The sequence below is a fragment of the Cynocephalus volans genome, chromosome 4 (assembly GCF_027409185.1).
Source record: "Cynocephalus volans isolate mCynVol1 chromosome 4, mCynVol1.pri, whole genome shotgun sequence".
NCBI lineage: Eukaryota > Metazoa > Chordata > Mammalia > Dermoptera > Cynocephalidae > Cynocephalus > Cynocephalus volans.
In genome coordinates this window covers 7262525-7268918 of record NC_084463.1, presented here as the reverse complement: position 1 = coordinate 7268918, position 6394 = coordinate 7262525, and the positions used below count along the sequence as shown (strand labels likewise).

The following is a 6394-nucleotide window of genomic DNA, read 5'->3' as shown; positions in this document are numbered from 1 at the left end:
GTTACAATAAAAAAAAAATTATTTAAAAAGTGAACAAAATCACACAGTGTGAAATACAGAATTTTAAACAAAAAAAAAGTCTCACAAAAGTGTCTTATAATGTGTCTTCCAATTTATGTTCAGAAATAACATCTCATTATGTTCCTTCTTTACTATTCTTGTAGGAAATTCCTCATACCTATAAAACATTCTTTATTGAGGCTGTCTTCTCAAAGTCTTGATTATATGTACTACTTCATTTGTTTTAAAATAAATCCATGTAAAGAAAAGAAAAAAAATAAAAGTTGGCGATAAGGATGTTTATAAATTTGCTTTGCTCCCAAAATTCACAGGTGTCTCTTTTTACTCACTTATTCACTCATTACTTCACATCGTTTACAATGAGGAATAAAATGAGAACAATTTTATCCTTCATTACAGTGTATTTCGAGGGATACGCAACTAAATGAAGAAATATATAATGACTGTGATGAACGCTATGAAAGAAACAGGACACTGTGATGGAGGATAACGGACGCAGGATAACAGGAGAAAAACCCTCCTCTGCATTCTGCGGCTGGGCAAAGCCTTGCTAAGGAAGTATCATATAAACTGAGACTTGACGGATGAAAAGCAGCAAACATGAGTTTTGGGAAGGGAGGGAGGGAAGTGTCCCAGGGAGAGGGTAAGGTGTGTACAAAGTCTCAAAGGCAATAATTCTGGGTGAGTTCAAAATCTTGTGAAAAGGCCAGTGAGGCCAAAGTGAAAGAAAGAACGATGAGAAAGCGGGGAGAAGAAGAACGGCAGATGGGGCCTGATAATGCAGTCTTTTAGGCTGGAGTAAGAAATACGGATTTTTTCTATTCTTTTAAAATTTAACTTTATATATTTGTGGGGTACAGTGTGTTGTTTCAGTACATTCATATACCGTACAGTGATTTACCTAGGGTAGACAGCATATCCATCCCCTGAACATTTATTTTTCTTTGTCATGATTACAGTCAGGATCCTCTTTTCTATTTACAAAGCATTGTATATACCAGCTCTAGTCAGCCTAGAACACTATAACTTATTCTTCCTACCTATAAGGAATAAGGATTTTATCCTAAATGCAGAGAGAAGTCATTCACAGTCTTAGGGACTGACATGTCTGACTTGTGTCAAGAGCAGAAGTGGGCTAGCACAGTTCGGGGCAAAAGTGACTGGTCATCCCCAGATAGTAAGTGTAAGGATGGAGCAAACAGGACACACTGGAGACCTATCTCTGAGGCACAACTGACAGGAGTTGCTGATGGACTGGATGTAGGGGGTGGGGCAGAGGGAAGAATACAAGATGCTCTCCAGTTTCAGGCTTGGGCCACTAGGTGGTGCTCATTACCAAACAGAAAAGGGAAGAACAGGTTTGGGGGGGTCGGGGGGAGGATTGTGGATCCAAAGCTGTCTTAAATATGCTGAGTTCAAAGTACCTGTGAGATTTCCAAGATGAGAGACGTAAAGTAGGAAGTTGGATCTGTATGTCCAGGGATCTGAGGAGAGGTCCAAGCAAATGATGTAAACTTAAGAGTCTATCAGCATTTAGAAAAGATTTAAGGTTACAGAGTGAATGAGACAACCTTGAAAGAAACTTATAAAGAGATGATTTACTTGGTCAGCCACATGTGGAGGACGGTGTTCATCTGTGGGTATGACTTAACAACAAGGCAATATTTCGAGGGTCTCTTGTAAATCAGCTTCAGAAATTAATGAAAAAACTGCCCTCATAATGTTATAGCAACCTCTTTATAAAGATAACATTCCAGAGTTAATTTCATGTCTTTCATCTTCATTCTAGAAAGAGGTTTAGGTTTAACTCTATTTTTTGTGAACCTAGTTTAGCTTATCTCAAGTTTATATTTACATACCCAGATTTCTGGACTTGTTAGGATCCTTGATCTTTAAAGTTTTTCTTCTATGTCTGACTATGTGAATTTCTATAACACCAGCAGAATTCCTAACTATTAAAGATTATATTCGCACTAAATTTTCTATATATCTGGGGTATTAGGAAAAGATTATTTTCGTGCTTATCTCTGTGATGAGATTATGGAATGTTTTAATTTTTAAAAAAATGTATTTTAATTTGCTATAATTAACGATGAATCTCTATTAATATCTATGTTAACAATAATAGCTGATATTTATTTGGCATTTGCTTGGATGAACTCATTTGATCTTTACAGCAACTTTATGAAGTAGATATTAATATTACCCACACTGTACGTATGAGAAGATGAGATATGATGTTAGGTACCTAATTCAAGTTCACAAAGCTGGTAAAGCAATACGTCTGGGAAACACACCCAGGCAGGAAGACTCCATTCTTACCAATGGCTTTCAAAAAAAAAATTTTTTTTTGACTGACAGAGTGAATTCCATTTTACATCATGACCTGGTACACACATACTTGGGAAAATAGCTAAACAAATATTTCATGAAATATGAAATAATACTCTTGCAAAAGTTGGTGTCTTTTTATATGTTCTGTTCTTTTTGACTTCTTTAAAGGCTAGCAGGGAGCTACTAAAAGGATTTCATAAACCAGCAGTAGTTGACACTTGCAGTCTGAAAAACACTGTGCTGCAATATATAAGTCACAAATGATGAGGAAACAAATATTTTTAAAAACTTAAAAAGATACTTGCAAGTATCCCAATTCTTATGTTTTAGTTTATAGGAAACTAATGGAAATCAGGTCATGAAAAGTATACAAATAAAATATTTTACATTTTTTGAGAAAATATAGCTTTATGCAAAATAGAGGTAGAAAGACATTTAAATAAATGTTTAAATGGAAATTAATTTTTGTTTTTATGATTTTTTTTTTGTCAAATACATGTAAAGAGTTTTTGCTAAGCAAAAAAAAAAAAATAAACATCACCCCATAAGGAAAGCAGGCAAATAATCTGAGCATGCAATTTGTAAAACAAGTAAACTTTACTAGGTAATTCCATCCCTAGGAATTTACCAAAACAAAATTATAGAACATACCCAGAAAAGAGCATTGCTGAGGATATCCTCCTCAACATTATTTCTAATACTTGAAAATTGGAAGTCACCTACATGTCCAGAGAACAGGATGGATTAATCATAGCATATCCATATAATGCAAGAGTATGCAGCCATTTCAAATGATGCTTACAAAATAATATTTAGTGACGGACATTCTCTCATGGTATGTTAAATGGGAGGCAAGCATTTAAAACCAATCTTAAAAAAAAAAAATTAAGGTATGCTAGTCCTGAAATCGTCACATAATTCCAAACTCAAGTTGAGACTAATTTCTCATACAAATAAGGCAAAGAGGGATAGGACACGGATGCAAATGCACTTTCTGCGGACATGAACACCAGCCACTGCAGAAGGGCACGTCGCAGCTACGTCAGCTGTACTGCTTCCCATCATCTTTGCCCAAGTGATTTTTGTGACCTTAAAGATACTCCTCCTCGAGTGCGGGCCTCTGCCCCGGCATGTGCTCGGCACCGCCTGGTGCTGCCCACGGCCTGCTATCCCCGCTGCAGGGCGCCTTGGCTGCGTGCGCGTGCGGTGGGCCAAGAAGAATCTTCTCTTCCATCTCTCCCCAGGAAGCGCGGCTTCCCGCCACTGCCAACCCCCTCCGCGGTTCAAGAACTGGTTTTAGAAAACCGCAAATCAAACGATGTTAAAACTGAGGGCTTAATAGCTGAATATGTTTCAACTCTCCCCAAGCTACCTAAATTGAAAAAACTTGATCTCTGTGAATCTTTGAATGTCCGGACATGTTATCAGAAACACTTCTAGATCTCACACATCTAAACTTAAGTGGAAATAATAAACTGAAAGATATCAGCACCTTGGAACCCTTGAAAAAGTCGGACTGTCTGAAAAGCCCGGGTCTATTTATTTATTTATTTATTTATTTATTGACCAGTAAGGGGATCGCAACCCTCAGCACGGTGTGGCCCGCACCAAGCTCAGCCAGTGAGCTCACCGGCCATCCCTATATGGGACCCGAACCCACGGCCTTGTTGCTACCAGTGCCGCACTCTCTCCCCAGTGAGCCACAGGGCCGGCCGCCCGGGTCTATTTAACCTGAGGTTACGAACCTGAATGACTAGGAGGCCGTGGCTTCAGGCTCCCGCCCCAGCTGACCTAACTGGATGGCTGTGGCCAAGGGACAAGGGACGGGAAGCCCCGACTCAGATGCTGGGGCGGGCGGTAGGGAGGAAGAAGAGGAAGTCAGTGGGGAGGAAGAAGAATTTGGACATGACCCAGAAGTTGATGAAGATGAAGAGGAGGCGGATGAAGAGGGGGAGGAAAGCGGGAAAGGTGAGAGGAGGAAGAGAGAAACAGACGATGAAGGAGAAGATGGTTAAGACCCCAAATGACCTGCAAAAACAGAACTGTTCAGGACTGGTTGGACTGCTCACGGAACTAGTAGCTATTTTTTTTTTTTTAAAAAAATGGTAGCTGCGATAACAAACCCCAGGACACCCACCCACCCAAAGAGCCAAAGAATAGTTTTTGTGACATTCTGTCTTCCTCCATTTAGTCCCTCTTGGTAATCCGCCACCAAGCTTGGGGACTTCAACAAAACTGTAGGCATTGTTAGGTTTTTGTGTAAGACCCTTGCTGTAGCATGGATATTTGTGATCGGTGAGTCAACCATGTGTGGCTACCAGTTTCACCAAGACTGTCACAGCATTTTTACTTTCTGTACAACAAAAAAAGCTTTGTAAATAAAATCTTAACATGGGGGTGTGGAATTCCTACTTGAATGCCTTTTTAAAATCATTTTCTGAGCCTTATTTTGCCTATAGAGTATCTACTCCTTAATTAACAGCACAGAATGGCAGGGTGGATTGTTTAACATTTATAGTGTTAAATCATGCTTAACCCCCACAGATTTAACATATCATGGAAAAATGGAGGAAGGAGAAATTCTGATCTAGAAAGTGTTCTTAAAAGTGCAATGTGAACTGTGCCTTGATAGAAGCATAGTCAGATATGCTCCTTGGACCTTATTCTAGACCAGTGGTTCTCAAACTTAAACATGCATCAGAATCACACAGACAAAAAAAGTCACACTGGACATTTTGTCAAAACACACATTGCTGGGCCCTATCCCAGACCTTCTGACTCAGTAAGTCTGGAGTGGACCCTGAGAATCTGCATTTCCCCAATGATGCTGGTGCTAATGGTCAAGGGAACCCTCTTTGAGAAGTACCATTCTAGACAGAGACAGTGCTTGAGCAAAACTGACAGGTGATATACAGGCTATGACTGAGGAAGTGTAAGATGGTAGTTGCTTGAACACAGGCTTTATACATGTGGTTAAGGAATATGGTTGGAAGTCTAGAAATGAAAACTTTCTAAATAAAATACTTTCTAGGATAAATTGCCCTTCCTAGGAACGTAAGCCGAATTAAAGATTAAGTTAAGACTTTTTAACTAACCTTTTGTGATATCACATTTATAATCTCTAACCTGGTATCATCTAACTCCACTCTCTACCCTCAACTTTGCACCACACAGGTAAACAGCAAGGTAATGAGACCACAGTAGATTTATGGCCACATAGAAATAAGAAAACAAGAACCAATAAGAAAACAAGACCAAACTATATATTTTCTACAAGAAACACACTTTAAATATAAAAACACATATAAATTAAAAGTAAATAGATGGAGAAAATTATATCATGCTAACACTAATCAAAAGAAAGCAGAAGTAGGTACACTAATTTCAGACAGAGAAGACTTTAAAGGAAGGAAAGTTATGAGATAAAAAAAAAATGGGGATATGACATATGACATAATAATGAAGGGGTCAATTATCCAAGAAGACAGAGCAATTCATAACATGTATGTGCCTAATAACACAGAATCAAACTATATGAGGCCAAAAAAAAAATATGATAGAACTGCAAAGAGAAACAGATGAATCTACTATCTTAGGTGGAGACTATTAACACTCCTTTATTTGAAATAGACAGATCCAGCAGGCAAAAAATCAGGAAGGACATAATTGAACTCAACAACATCATCAATCAACTGGATATAATGAACATCTATAAACTACATTATCCAATAACAGCAGAATACACATTCTTCTCAAGCTCACATGGAAAATTCACCAAGATAGACCACATTCTAGGCCATAAAACTCACCTTAACAAAGTTATAAGAATAGAGATCATACAACGTCTATTCTCAGATCACAGTAGAATTAAACTAAAAATGAATAACAGAGGATAACTGGAAAATCCCAAAATATGATTAAGCAACACATTTCTAAATAACACATGGATCAAAGAAGAACTTGCAAGAGAAATTTTAAAATATTTTCAACTAAATTAAAATAAAAACACAACTTATCAAAGTTTGTGAGGTTCAGCAAA

At 38.0% G+C, this 6394-nt stretch overlaps 1 pseudogene; it reads left to right on the top strand.

The window, feature by feature from the left end:
- Positions 1–3357: 3357 nt before the first annotated feature.
- On the top strand, positions 3358–4370 carry LOC134375100 (acidic leucine-rich nuclear phosphoprotein 32 family member B-like; annotated as a pseudogene).
- The last annotated feature ends 2024 nt before the right edge of the window (positions 4371–6394 follow it).